Genomic DNA, 14955 nt, shown 5'->3' on the forward strand with positions numbered 1-14955 from the left:
AGATGGATAAGACCTGAATCTGTCAAGAGTGAGCCATGTAAAGACTGCCATAGAAGCAACCCTAACCTAGACTACACACACACACACACACACACACACACACACACACACACACAGGCTTCCCTTTCCATGATCTTTTCAGAGAGAGAGGTATCTCCCCAACCTACTTTCTCCACAACCCTGTGAGCCAATAGACCAGGAGAGGTACAAGCATTCTGACTAGAAACAAGCCTAAGAAAGGGTGCCGGGCCCTGGGTGACAGCCCATCAGCATTCCTCAGTGCACACCTGTTCTCTGCCCTTCCTCACTTCCCCATGTTTCTGCATATGGAACCCTTATTGAGTCAAGGAATTTGTTTGCCCCAAGCAACCTTTTCCTTCTCTCCAGAGAGAGCCTAACACCTTGGCTTTGAAATAGTTCTCATTTAACTGGCAGGTAACTGATCACTCAGTTTACTGAGATGTTGGTTCATCTAATTTGCTTTCACTAGGCCTGGTCACCTCTAGATATAGGCACCCTGGAACTCCATCTCCTTAGACAGTTCTCAGACTGTGGGTCACGACCCCTTTGGAAACTCTCTGTCTTCAAAAATATTTACAATATGATTAATAGCAGCAGCAGAATGATAGTTATGAACTAGCAATGGAAATAAATTTATGGTCTCACCACAACATGAGGAACTGTATTGAAGGGTCGCAGCATTAGGAAGGTTGAGAACCACTGCTTTAGACCATAGTGACTCTCTCTTCTGTCCAGCTCTGCCTCTTTACTTCAAGTATATAAGCTAGTGTTACAGAATTTTAATCACAGGAGAAACTGCTTCATAGAAGACTTCCTGGCATTCTGTCTCTAACAGTCTTTGGCCTTCTCTTCTGAAATATTCCCTGCCATATACATGTAAGCACTGATTTCAGGGCCATGCTCCCCATGATCCATTTACCTCCACATTGTGTCCAGCTGTGGTTTTCTGTGATGCTCTCCATTTGCCAGGAAAAGGTGGTTCTCACCCTCAGGCTGATTCTCAGTCTATGCAGACCTACAGTATCAAGGTCTCTCTCTCATGGCTTCCTTGGATGTTTTTTTCCATGTCTTTTCTCAGCAAAGTAGATAAGCCCCCATGTGATATGTTCCTGAGGCTTTACTTGCTGATGCCCACCATTGAAAATCAGGTGTGTGGCTAGGTCTGAGTCAACAAGGGAGGGGAGTGCATAGGGCATGGAAGTTAGGCAGTATAGTTCATCAGGGAAGTTAGTAAGCACTAGATACTTTGGCTGTCAGCTCAACGAGTCACTAGTTGAATGTATGGCCCATCAGCTATTCATCCCATACCCATCCAAGCAATGACATGTACATCTGTGAGATACAAAGATAAACCAGACTGAGCCAGTGTCTCCAGGAACAGCTACAGTATATGCCAACTGGTTTTTCACATCTTCATTCATGCTGTTCATTTCTGGGATGTCCTTCCTTCCTGGCCCCATCTCTGAATTCCAATGGACAATGACTGAGCATCATTAGCATCCTAAAACCTTTGCTGATTGTCTTTCTTCAGATCCATCAGTGTGCTGTTCAGAGAGGGAGATAGGACAGACCATAGGAAGAAAGAAAGATTCTGTGATAGCTATAAGCCCTCTGCTCTGGTGTTGGCCAGCGGTTTCTACCTGTTGTCATTTCAAGAGACTTAACAATAAGGTTAAGTAGGGTCACTTTGGGGCTGTGCAGGGGAATGGGGTGGAAAGGGCAGGTGAGAGTGAGCCATCTTGGCCCTGGCCCTGAACCTCTGTGGAGGGGGTCTTTGCTATATGAATAGTGTCTGTGTTTCAGACTCCTGGTGGCTGTGAAATCTAGCTCTACACACAGTGCCTTCCCCTGTTCCTGTGCCTCCCAGGGCCTGGGAACCTGTGCATTGGTAGGACTGCCCTGCGATTATGAAGTGCATTGTATGGTAGGGCCAAAGCTCTAGGTGAACCTGTTTGTCCTGTTGCCAGTTTATCTGGGGAATTAATTTCACAGTGAAAAGCACTGAATTGCCAAGCCATGGGTTGTCCCTTCCGCTCTTCTAGAAGCCTCCAACTCACCCAAAACATTGAAAAGGACAATTATAATTAATTAGCTTAACTACTGAAGAATGGATTCTCTGGCTTCAGGAATATGGAAAACAAAATTAAGACATGTACTGGGAATGCTAGGCTCTTCTTCAAGAATGACTAGTGAAAGAATCATGGCTAGACTGCCCTACTCTTTCCCTAAGCCCCGTACTGCTCTGGCAAATATCAATGGCAAATACTAAGAGGTGTAAAAAGAATAACACTAGGTATAGATGCAGGACTTATGCAGGTGTGGTAGAACGCCAAAGACATTGTTTAGAAGAGAAAGAAAGAAAATATACATAGCAGGGAGAAAGGAATAGTGTAGAGTGTTACACAGAGTGAGAGCATAATTTGGGGCCAGATGTACATTGGTACCTGGGTACTTGCTGCCACTACATATCAACAACAGCATGGAGGAAGAAAAGGAGAAAGAGGCCATGGCAGCAGCATGTTTATAATGTGCTTAGCTGTGTTCTTAAACTGTGATACAAAGTATCAATCTTGGTAACTCATCATCTCATCTATGAGTTGTCACACAGTATAGGGTATGTGGCATTATCATCCCATTTTACAGACAAACCAATGAGGTCCAGAAATGAGAGACTTGGTATTTTCCTGTGATTAGCTAGCACACACACAAGTTATGAGTCAAAAACAGCTCTGCCTGACTCTATCTAGAGAATAAATGATATACATCCCTTTAGTAAACCCATTGAATTTCCAACAGGCTCAACTCCTGTCCTGTAACCTTGGATAATCCATCTGATCTCCATGCTCTTTGGGGGAAATATAAACAGATGCCTGTGTTTCTCAGTTGGCAGTTACTAGGAGACTGAAATCTGCAATGCATAGGCAAGTGCTTAGCAAACTTTGAAGGCTAGACCAAGGCAAGGCCTTGCTATTGGAGACTTTATTTTCTCTCTCCTCCAAGGTAGACCCACAGATTAATCTGCGTACCCATTTCTTTAAGTCTACATTGTTAGTGGCTATTTTGCATTTAAATATGAATACTTTTTTTTTTTTACCTTCTTTCCCTTTCACCAGGTAGCCATGTCATATTTATCCTAACCTCAAAAACCGCAACCTAAAATTTAATAATAATAATAATAATGATATCCAGCGAATTCTGGGTAGGGTTGCGCTTATCTTGGTTCATCGTAAGGGTGACAGAAAAGAATTGTGTGGATTAGGTAACAGTTTAAAATGAGTAAATATAGCTGAAGAAAGAGACTAACACACAGGGGTTCACCATGATTCAGAATCAAATGTGTAATTAGATCAATTGATAGGTCAGGGGAACAGTTTACCAAAGCTAACATTCATCAACTGCATTCTAAAATATCACTTCTAAACTTCAGATGACCAGAGTTCACTTTTAAGCCAAGGAGAAGACTATCACACAAGCTTCATAGATCAGGTAATGCAGCAGACAGTGCTTCCGGCAGAGGAGACCTGAAGCTGTGGCCAACTGTCTTAGTTTAGGGTTCTATGCTACGGTGAAACACCATGACCAAAAGGCAAGTTGGGGAGGACAGGGTTTATTTAGCTTACACTTCCAGATCATAGTCCATCATTGGAAGGAGTCAGAACAGGGCTGGAACCTGGAGGCAGGAGCTGATGCAGAAGCTATGGAGGAGAGCCTCCCCCATCTTGCTCAGCCTGCTTTCTTATAGAACTCTGGACCATGAGCCCAGGGATGGAACTGCCCACCATGGGTTGGGCCCTCCCAGACTGATCACTAATTGAGAAAATGCCTTACAGCAGGATCTCACAGTGGCATCTCCTCAACTGAGGCTCCTTCCTCTCCAATGACGCTATCGTGTGTCAAGTTGACACACAAAGCCAGCCAGTACAGTGCATTATCATCATGGAATGACATGTTAGTGTGCAGGCAGACATGGTACTAGAGAAGTAGATGATTGTCCTACATCTTGGATTGTAGGCAACAGGAAGTAGTCTCAGACAATGGGTGGTATCTTGAGCATATATGAGAGCTCAAAGCCTGCCCCGACAGTGACACACTTCCTCCAACAAGGCCACACCTACTCCAGCAAAGCCACACCCCCTTATAGTGCCGCTCCCTTTGGGGGCCATTTTCGTTCAAACCAACACAGCCAACAGTCATGCATAGGCTCAGGGCCAACTCCCCTCTATTGATTGAGCCTTAAAATCAAGATAAGGTTTTGATTTATAAACATTGCCACCATCCTATAAAGTTCCTGGGCTTTCGTGTGAACCATGTCATGAGTGACTGGCCAATTTCATATCTATATGTGGCATCTCTGTTGGATCATTAGTAATTGGTTCCCTTATTACAGGCCATGACAAGCCAGTACAACTCAGACACATGGGTGTTCCACGTGCAGCCAGATTAGCCTGGCACGGCTTTTCTTTAGACAAGAATTCTTTCTAAGGAGCATGCCAGTTATGTGGAACTTCAAGAAATACTTAAAAAAAAAAAATCCCTGTCACCTGGACAGTATGTTCTCTGCCCTGTGAGGCTACTCTTCATGGGAGCCTTTTTGCTAAACATGGAATCAGAGCACCGGAAGTGACTAGCATCACCTTAATGATATGAGGCAGTGCCAACCAGGTGTACAGAGCCTTACTGGTTTCTCTCTAGTTGAGCAACCGTGTGGTTGTGGGCATTCATCACAGGGACCTGAACTGAGGGGAGAGATGTAGGAGGAAAGATTGTGTGTGGTCTGAGTGATTTAGATCTTTTGACATGCGATGGGTGAATTCTCAGGTTACTTTCTTCCTGTTTGTTATGCCTCTCGGGCATCTGCTGGTCTCTGTGCCATGCAGGAGGTAGCATTCCTTTACTAGGCTCCAAGCACACTGTTCCCCATCTGTTAATGCCAGGCAGAGAACATTAAGATTGATGGGCTCTCAACAGGACTGCTCTCCTGAGATAACAGCATCATGGTCTTCTGGATGTACACACACCACCAGTGGAGGGCTCTTCTGGACCAGGCTCTGGGCTGGGCCCTGAAGATTGGAGCAAAAGGTACAGATTTAGCTCCAAGGCCCCTGCAGTCTGGCAAGCTACCATCGATGGTGGAGTGGGGAGGGGGGCACAAAGGGCAATTAGCTCTGAAGACGAAGAGAAGTCTTCATAGGGCAGCTGTGGGCAAAGCTTTGAAGGTAAGAGTGGACTAAGAAGGCAGGGAATGGGGAAGCAAGTCCAGTCAGGACAGACGGGTCGGAACGGCCCAGTTCAAGGTACAAGCTTTTCAGTTTTCAGCAACGTGAGGTTTACTGGAGGGCTGTAAGAGGCACAACTACTGTTTACTATACTCGGCCTTGGCAAGGCACTTGGCTAGAGGGTTTGCATGTCACATGGTCATCCATCTTTAAAACAACCCGATGAATCAGCTGCTAACATTCCTTATGAAACCTAACTCTGAGCTGTAGCACAGGCCCAAGTCAAACTGGCTGGTGCAGCCCAGGGCGAGTATCAAAAGCCTCGGCCTTGGTACCTCTCATCCTGATGCTTCATTCTCTCTCTACAGACTCACCTGAGGTGCGCACGGGGCACGTCACACCCGGGAGTTCAAGAGTTTGTTTTATTTAGATTTCCTCCACTGACAGGAAAATTCTCTCCATTGCTTTTAGTTGGTGTTTGTGTGTGTGTGTGTGTGTGTGTGTGTGTGTGTGTGTGTGTGTGTGTGTTTTGTGTATGTGCGTGTGTGTGTTTGTATGGTGTGTATGGGGTGTGTGTGTGTGTGTGTGTGTGTGTGTGTGTGTGTGTGTGTGTACTGGTCACAGGGCAATACTGGACGTCTGTCCTCGGGCACCATCCATTGTGCTTGTTTTGAGGCAGAGTCTTCCACTGTCCTGAGCCTCACTAAGTAGGCAGCCCCAGAGATGTCCCTCTCATTCCCACCAGTGCTGAGATTTTTAAGCCCATGCCACCACATGCAGGTTTTCATATGGATTCTTGGGAATTGAAAACAGGTCCTCGTGCTGGCAAGGCAAGCTTTCTATCCACTGAGCTGTATTACCGTCATTGGGAATCACATGGAAGGCATGGCCTCATTGCTTGAAGGTATTTACAGATTCTACTGGGGTGGGGGTGGAGGGGGTGAGGGCAGTGCCGAAGTCCGGGGTCATCTGCCTGGGCCATACGCTTGGGCAGATCTGTTTGTAGAAGGGTGGTTTTCTCTAGCTCTCCAGTTTCAGCTGTTCTTCCTCGCCCACCTCTGAAGCAGTGAAAGCTGTCGCTCTACAGTGAGCAGCTTGTTCCTTCCTCCTTCGCCTGTCTGTCCTGACCCACCCGGAAGGTTAACCGTCTTTGTTATCAGTGCCTCCCATAGTCTCCATTACCTCCCTGGCTTGGGTTTCTGTTTACCTGCTGGGGCTTAGTCCTGACCATTCAGCTCTCCTTCCTTATTCCTTTCAGAACACACCCAAGCACAATGGGTTCCCATCCAAATGAGACCTGCTGTTGAATGTGTCGCCTCGTGCCTCCAGTTGCCAACTAGTCAGCGCTTACGTAGTTACAGAGGTCCAGTAGCTAATAATCTGGCTATCTCATACCACTGCCTCATTGTCTTGGGTATTTCGTTAAGAAAACGGCAAGCAGCCTATGAGATTTCCATTTTTAGTTCAGAAATGTCTTGCCGTACTGAGCCATTTGAGTCCAGAGAGACCAATGCCATACTCAGTTGCTCTTTTCCAGTAGCGGTCAAATGAGATTGTTCCAAAGTTCAGAAGGACGATTCAGAGTGCAGATCCGTGGGTCTGTCTGCTGCAAGAGTCTGTTCTGTCTGAATTAGGATGTGTATGTGCTTTTTAAAAATATATAGTTAGTCAAGATTTGTGTGAATGAGTGTTTCACATGCCTGTATGCCTGTGCACCATGCCCATGCCTGGTCAGAAGAGGGCGTCAGATTCCTAGAACTGGTTGTGAGCTGCCAAGTGGGTGCTGAGAATCCAACGTGAATCCTCTACAGCAGCAATTCTCAAACTGTGGGTACCGACCCCTTTGGGGGTTGCATATCAGATAGCCTGCATATCAGATATTTACATTACTATACATAACACTAGCAAAATTGCAGTTATGAGGTATCAATGAAAATAATTTTATGGTTGGGGGGGTCACCACAACATGAGGAACTGTATAAAGGGTCGCAGCATTGGGAAGATTGAGAACCACTACTTTATAAGAACACATTGTTGGCTGGGCAGTGGTGGCGCACGGCTTTAATCCCAGCACTCAGGAGGCAGAGCCAGGCGGATCTCTGTGAGTTTGAGGCCAGCCTGGTCTCCAAAGTGAGTTCCAGGAAAGGCGCCAAAACTACACAGAGAAACCGTGTCTTGAAAAGACCAAAAAAAAAAAGAATCCATTGTCTTAATCTCTGAGCCATCTCTCTAGCCTTGTCTGCCTCTTAGAGACGTGTCCTTTTTTCCTAAAGCTGCCTAGCACAACACCACAAATTCAATGTCTGAAAACCACAGAAAGAGTTCTCTTACAGTTTTGGAAGTCTAAACTGAACATGCCAGCAAGGACTGGCTCAGTGTGAGGGGAAATCTTGCCTTCGTTCTTCTGGATCCCTAGCAGTTGGTACTTGCCTTCCCAGCTTCAGCAGAGCTTTGGGGAGAGATATTGTCTCCCAGTCAAAGGCATCAGGCCTGTGACTTGAAATAGAAATACCATGTCTGTAATTGAATACGCAAACACAAAGGCATGCGGGCAAAGTCCTCTTCATTCGTTCAGGATTTTGTGTATTGAAAGGTGAAGAAAGATTCCCCTTCCCACTCTATAATACACACACACACACACACACACACACACACACACACACACACACACACAAAATCACTCCCAATGTCTTATCAGTATACATTTACCAATGAGATAAGATAGGTTTTAACCTAGGAACTGCACCTCTGCTCTTTCTGCAAGAGTGTGGAAACTCAGTCTCAGGTCTGCTATCTGCCTGGTCCACAGAGCCCCTTCTCTGTTGTCCGGTGTTCATTTCCTGTGCCCCTAATCCTCCAGCTATCAGCTACAAATCCTTTCCTTGGTGTCTCTCTTGGGACAAGATGCAATTTACTTTCTGTAAATCTTCCACTTCCTCTTTGAAGACAAGTCTGGGTCCTTGGATGACCCCCAGATGACCTTCAAGTCAGGCATCCTAGCCCAAAGCTCCCTTTCCTCAGCTAGCTGTGTACTCAGACCTGCTCTTGGTAGCAAAACTCTAGCCCAAACTACCTCTTCATGCTGTTCCTCTCTCCTGCCCTTGCCTCCCTGCAGGGAACCATTGGCCTCCTAGTGACTTCATGCCATGTTAACACCAGGGATGAACCTCACATGATGGGGATGGAGCCAGAGAAATGAAAGCCCAAGAGTATGTGCTGTAAACAGCATGCCCTGCCATTGTGTGTGTGTGTGTGTGTGTGTGTGTGTGTGTGTGTGTGTGCGCACCCACAAGTAGCACTTGTGGGTGGAGACCAGACATTGATGTTGGGGGATGTCAATTGCTCTCTTCCACCATGCTTAGGTTTTCACCTGGGAGCTGGGGGTTTGAACTCATGTCCTTAGGCTTTCGCAGCAAGCCCTTTACCTGCTGAGCCATCTCCCCAGCCCTGAACTATAAACAGTCTGCAGGAATTTAGAAGCCACCACACTCTTGCTGCGTCCATGTCTTTTCAACAGCTGGCTCTTTGGGCAAGTGAACCGTGATTTCTCAGTATTGGCTGGTTCCCATAGTGTCAACGCTCTTACCATGGCTGACTTCAATTACTAACGTGACACACTCGACGTGGAGTCGGGAAAAGGAGGCTGTCTCACTGAAGTAGGAGGCCTTTCCTCGAGACAGTTTCACAAGGAAAACAACCTCACCAGTACAAAGCACAGTGGACCTTTCTACACTAACCCAGAGGCAGTGCATTTGAAGTGCTTTCACCCACGTCCAGATGGTAAAAGATCTTCCCAGCAACTCCCTTTCAGTCTGAGGCGAATGCTTCAATAGCTCATGTCACCTGAGATGACAGGACGAAGCTGGCTTTCATTGCCCACCACACCTTTGATTACCACCTTTCTCACCTACCCCCGAGTTTAAAACACACTTACTCCGCTGTTTAACAAACACAAATAACAAAGTTGGGGCACTTTATTCTTTCTTGACAGTTTTATTGAAGTTTAATTGGCATATAACAAACCGTACACGCAACTTGATTAGTTTTGACATCTGTATACACCCATGAAACCATCATTATAATCAAAATACAAAAATGCCCAACCCCTCCCCCAAAGATTTTAATGGCCCTTTCTGGTCCCTCCCTCTCTCCTCCTGCCCCAGCCCGGGCCACACAGATCTACTTTCTGTTACTGTATATTAATTTTCATTTTCCATATATTTCTTACCTCTGCATTTAGCATCCTTTATTTAAATGCAACTCTATATGAAGTTATTTTTTAACAGGATTGTGTGTAATTATCAGCTCCAAAACTGAAAATGTGAACATTAGCTCTCAGAAGCACCAAGCTGGCAGTTTTAGGACATGCAAGTGAATGGAGTAGACTCTGAGAGAGGATTCATAAGATTCATGACTTGGGGGAGTGTGAGTGTGTGTGTGTGTATGTGTTCATGTAGTTGCATGAAGGTATATACATATATGTGTGGGTATGTAGAGACCAGAAGTCAACCTTGGATGCTGTTTCTCGGGAGTTGTCCACTTCATTCTTTGAGATGGACTCTCATCAACCTGCTATTTCGTTAGGCTGGCTGGACAGCAAGATCAAGAAATCTGCCTGCCTCCTTTCTCCCCCCCCCCCCCCCGACGTGCTGGGATGACATGCAGGCACTATCCCATCTCCTTTCCAATGAAAATTCTGAGGATAGAACTCAGCTTGCCTCACGCTTACCCAGCAAACACTTTACCCAGTGAACCACATACCTTTCCTCTCTTCTCTCTCCCTCCCTTTCTCTTCATCTTATATCTGTATTTACTCATTTTTTTTCTTTTTTTTTTTTTCAAGTCAGGGTTTCTTTGTGTAGTTTTGGTGCCTGTCCTGGAACTCACTCTGTAGACCAGGCTGGCTTCGAACTTAAAAGATCCACCTGCCTCTGCCTCCTGAGTACTGGGATTAAAGGCATGCACCACCACTGCCCAGCTCATTTTTTCATACTTAAAAACTACTTGATTGTTTTGTCTGACCTGTGTCCAGATGAATTTTGTCCTTCAGTGTGGCCCAGGCATAATGCTTGCTATCTAGGAACTGCTCAATCCATATCTAGTGATTGAAGCGCTTGACTCTTGGTTTTCTTGAACAACACAGGAAAGCTGTGCCTGGAGGTATGTGTGGACTTAAGGAAGGAAGTGGGGCATGCTAATGGAAGGAATAAGTTGGCCTGGAGTGCTTAACGTGGGACTCTTTCTGTCACTCCTGTACCAGACACAGGATCCACATCCCTTCTCCCTACAGTAAGTAGCTCAATGTAGACCATCTTCCTCAACTCTAGTACCCCGTGTATTCAGATCACTGAAGCCCAAAGGGCTCAAAGTGATGAGCAGAGGTAACAGAAACGCTCATCTCCAGACTCCTATGCACAGCTGTTACCTTCGTCTGCCATTGTCAGAGGTTCCAATTCTGCAGAGAGGGACAGAGCTGGAGCTGGGATGGAGGAAAGAGCATGGGCATGGGCTAGAGCCAGGCAGGGAAGCAAAGCCAGCCCTGCAATCATCTTGTTCCCCATTCTTAATCAAATAGTCAATGCTTTCCAACGTCAGTTTTCCCACCAATAAAACCAGGATCATAACAGCTCTTCTGGGAATCTTGTGAGAGAGTAAAGAAATAGTGCATGCAACACTCCTACCTCACTTTTGGGACTTAGCAGAAAGCCCATTGGTTTCCTTTCTCACCTGCAGCTTGAACAGTTAATGGGAAGTAGGTAAGGTAAAACCTCTCCTCAGGATCCCACGAATATCCTAAGCGGGACGCTGATCATCGCACAGTTTAATTGACGTGCTAGCAGTGGGCTTGACATTTACAGGCTTTGACTATCTAAACAAAGCGCCAGCACTGTGCTTTGCTAACACATCAAGCTTCTGCCACTGAGTGTCTAGTGCACTCATTCCTGTAGGCACTTCGAGAAGAGAGGAGACATTAGCTGCAGATTGGACAGAATGTCTCTATGACCATTGTAATGCATATAGTCAATAATTCCCACTTTCCCAGAGAAGTAGAATCTTTTAAAAGCCAGATTATAACCCGATACCTCCTGACACACGTGTCTAGTGAGGATATCCTTTTATTGAGCAGTTTTTTTTTTCCAATGGTAGATATTATTTAGGCCCCATTAAAACTCAGCTACACTAATCTCAGAGTCCCAGGCATTAAAATCATGTGCTGGGTGAACAGGAGGAGGAGAAGGAGACTAATCTATTTTTAATCTTGTTCCAGGCTCTGTATTGTCTTCCTGTGAGAGACACACAATCTTCTCCTAATTAAGGACCTCAGGTTTCACTGAAGTATAACAAGAAATATGTCAGTTACATAGGATCTAAGATTCTGGATGTCCCCAAGTTCCAATGTGCTCACATAACTATCCAGAGACATGCAGCCCAGGATGCTATGATGTCTCTAAGATCCTCAAAGTTCTGCTTCCATTTCTGAGTCCAACATGGCTGCTATCTCTGTTACAGCAGAGGCAGAGAAGGGCAAGGTGGTCTTTTAAGGACACAACCCCAAAATGCCACACATAATCACCACTCGCATTCCTAATGGCAGTGATTTGAAAAATCATAGAAATATTTTCTCTCCTGTGCTATCATAAACGGCTCGACACCTCCACAGTGCTGGGAACCATATTTCTCTTCAGTTCATCATCCTCAGGAATTGCCACTTTCTGCATGGCAGACAGCAGTACCTTCTCTTGTGGGTCCTCATTGCAGCCAACAACAGAGGGAGAAGAAGGGGACAGTCCTTTTCTTCTTGCGAGCACAACCTCGAAACTGTTCACATCACTTCTGCTCAAGACCCATTCATTGGCCAGACTTTAGTGGCATGGCCAAAACTGGCTATAAAGACAGATGAGAAGTGTGTCCAGCCCAAACTGGATGATTCCATTCCTGAAGGAAAAAGAAATATGGGAAAATAACTCTCTGACATAGAAAGCCATTGCTAGGCTATGTGCAAGTCAGTGACATAATTGACTTGTCTTTCCGAAGTCCCTGTGGATACAGGGTGGGAAGGGTACTCCAGAGGGTTGGCTCAATCGTGAAAGCAAGAGGAAGTGAGATAACAACAGCTTGGTTGCACGTATGACAGCTACCATGGTGAGAAGTGATCCGATTTAAGATGCATTTTGAAATCGCGTTTTCAAAATTCCTCAGCAGGACTTTGAGGGGGCCGGCCCCAGAGTGTGACAAAGAAAGACCATCTGGGCGAATAGCTTCTTCCAGTCTTTTGTGGTTCCACTGACACTGTGGGACATCCTTGTGATCCACTGCTCTGTGGGCGTCACACCATCACATCGCCCTGGATTCTCTTCCTGGAACGGATCTCTGTCTAACGTGATCCTGTTTAGTTTCTGTTTGCTTAATTCTTTTCTGCCTCTTTCACTAAAAGGCATGCTCCATGGAGTGGAAACGTCCTATCCTGTTTGTTATTCTAGTCTTGGCCTGTTGAGCAGTGTTTGATACCTGGGGATACAGAGAGCAGAAACCGACTTTATTTAATATTTGTTGGATGGATGAATGTGTTGAGATAGTTGAGCTATGAGGCATGATGGTGCATGCCTGTAATCCTAGCATTTTAAAGGTGGAAGCAGGAAGAGTAAGAGCACAAGTCTAGTTTCTGCTATACAAGGAGTTCTTGGGCTACATAAACAAACAAGCAAGCAAACAAACAAAAAAGACAGTTAATGTTTCTAAAGATGATAACAGAATAAAAATAAAAATTAAATAACAGAGTAAGAAAATGGGATCATCAGGGTTCTACACATTGCAGGGTTATGATATTCTTTAAAGATGGTTAAATGTTGACTAATATTGTCACATATATTTGTGACACTGTTCTTCTAAAGATCTAGTGGATGAGTACAAAAGACCAGTGGCTGTCTCTGGAGATTTAAGGAAAATAAATGTGAGCCTAGAGTCAGTGAACTTATCATCCAATCACATATAGGAATTTGGGATGTTCCTCACTTTTTTATTCTCAGGGCCTCTGTGCATGGTTGGAGTATGTGATGCTGAAGTGTCTATCAGTGTTACCAGTGAGCACCAAAATGTATTAAACCTAAAATAAAATCTGAACATTTTAACTAATGGTGGTCATAAAATGTAACGTAAATGCTGTCATTCTTAGAAGGGAGGTTACACAATGCAAAGCAATAATAGAATATAAATTTGGCTGCTCTCACTGTGCTGTGCACTGGCTACAAAATGTCTTTCCAGGACTCTTGTGCTAAAGGCTGCAGCTTCAATGCAACAATGTTCAGAAGTGGGGCTTTGGGGAAACCCTTGGCTCAGGATGGCTGTGTTGTCAGTGTCTTTGGCTTGACCAAAGCCTTGTTTTTTGTTTTTGTTTTTTCTTGATTACTGAGGTGATGTGGGAAGAGCCAACTTAACTGTGGGCAAGGCTGTTCTCTGGGCAGAGGATTCATCTCGCTGCTTTCTGAGTGTGGATTTGATGTGACCAGCTCTTTCAAGCTCCTGCTATCTCGATTTTCCTACCATGATGGACTGTATCTTGAACTGTTAATTAAAATAAACTCTTTTTCCTTTAAGCATCTTTTTGTTCAGAGTCTGTTATCATAGCAACAGGAAAGGAAACAGACACTGGATCTCATCTCAGGCGTGGATGACTCCTCTAACAGAGTTATAATTACATGGACCAGTGAAGATTTCATCATGGTTAAGTTGTATAGAAGATGGAGTCATGTGAAGTAGGTCGATGGAGGCACACCATGAAAGAGGTATCTTGTCCCCTGCTCTGCTCTCCCCCTTCCTTGCTATCAGGGGAGCAGCTTTGCCGCACCATATATTCCTGACCATGGTGTCAAGCCTTCCTTCAGCTTCACACTGATAAGGCCAAGGATCACCGGCTGAAACCTCTAACATCATAACCAGACCATGAGCATTGGAAATAGTTTCCTTAGGGTATTTTGTTACAGTGATGCAAATGTCCAATTCATAGTAATGTGAACAGTTTCTTTCATGATAGTCTGGATGCAATCATTTGTTGCAGCACTGTTACTATTGTGTTGAAACATCCCCCCCCCCCCAGTAGGAGGAGAGAGGTTCAGAAGGCTTGTGACACTCACAAGAAACTTACAATAATTATGAGGCCCCCAACCCCCCCAAGGACATATAAAAGCAGAGAGCAGTTGCTAGAGGAGGGAAAACTCTTGGGCAGAATTGCCTGAAAACTGTGCCAGGCACCTGAGTGATGCAGCTTTTGTGGGTTATCACCCCTACTGGGGTGGATGTTCCACGGATGAAGCTCCTGGAATCACCCATTCTCTTCTGAGTGACCCCGATTTCCTGAAAGTAACTTCAGTAAATGCATTGGTTCACTAAGCTGGATTTGGGCAAAGTTAGCCTTTGGTCTGCTATCAGCAGCCCATCTGGGATGAAGAGAGAATTATTCATGTCTTCCTGGGAAAAATCATACCCTAGCATCCCACAGCTGCTCTAGGGTTTCTTGGTGGTAGACGCAGGCTTCCTCTCTGTTGCTACTCATTCCCTCGTGGATGGCCTTCTTCAGCTTGGTTGGATATGGCTCAGCACCATAACCCTTGGATCCACATTCTTCTTAAAATTTGTATGTGTGTGCCATGTGCATCCATGTGTGCTTTGTACTTGCACATGGATGAGTGTGTGTGTTTATGAATTTGCATGTGAGTGCATG

The sequence above is a fragment of the Onychomys torridus genome, chromosome 8 (assembly GCF_903995425.1).
Source record: "Onychomys torridus chromosome 8, mOncTor1.1, whole genome shotgun sequence".
Classification (NCBI taxonomy): Eukaryota; Metazoa; Chordata; class Mammalia; order Rodentia; family Cricetidae; genus Onychomys; species Onychomys torridus.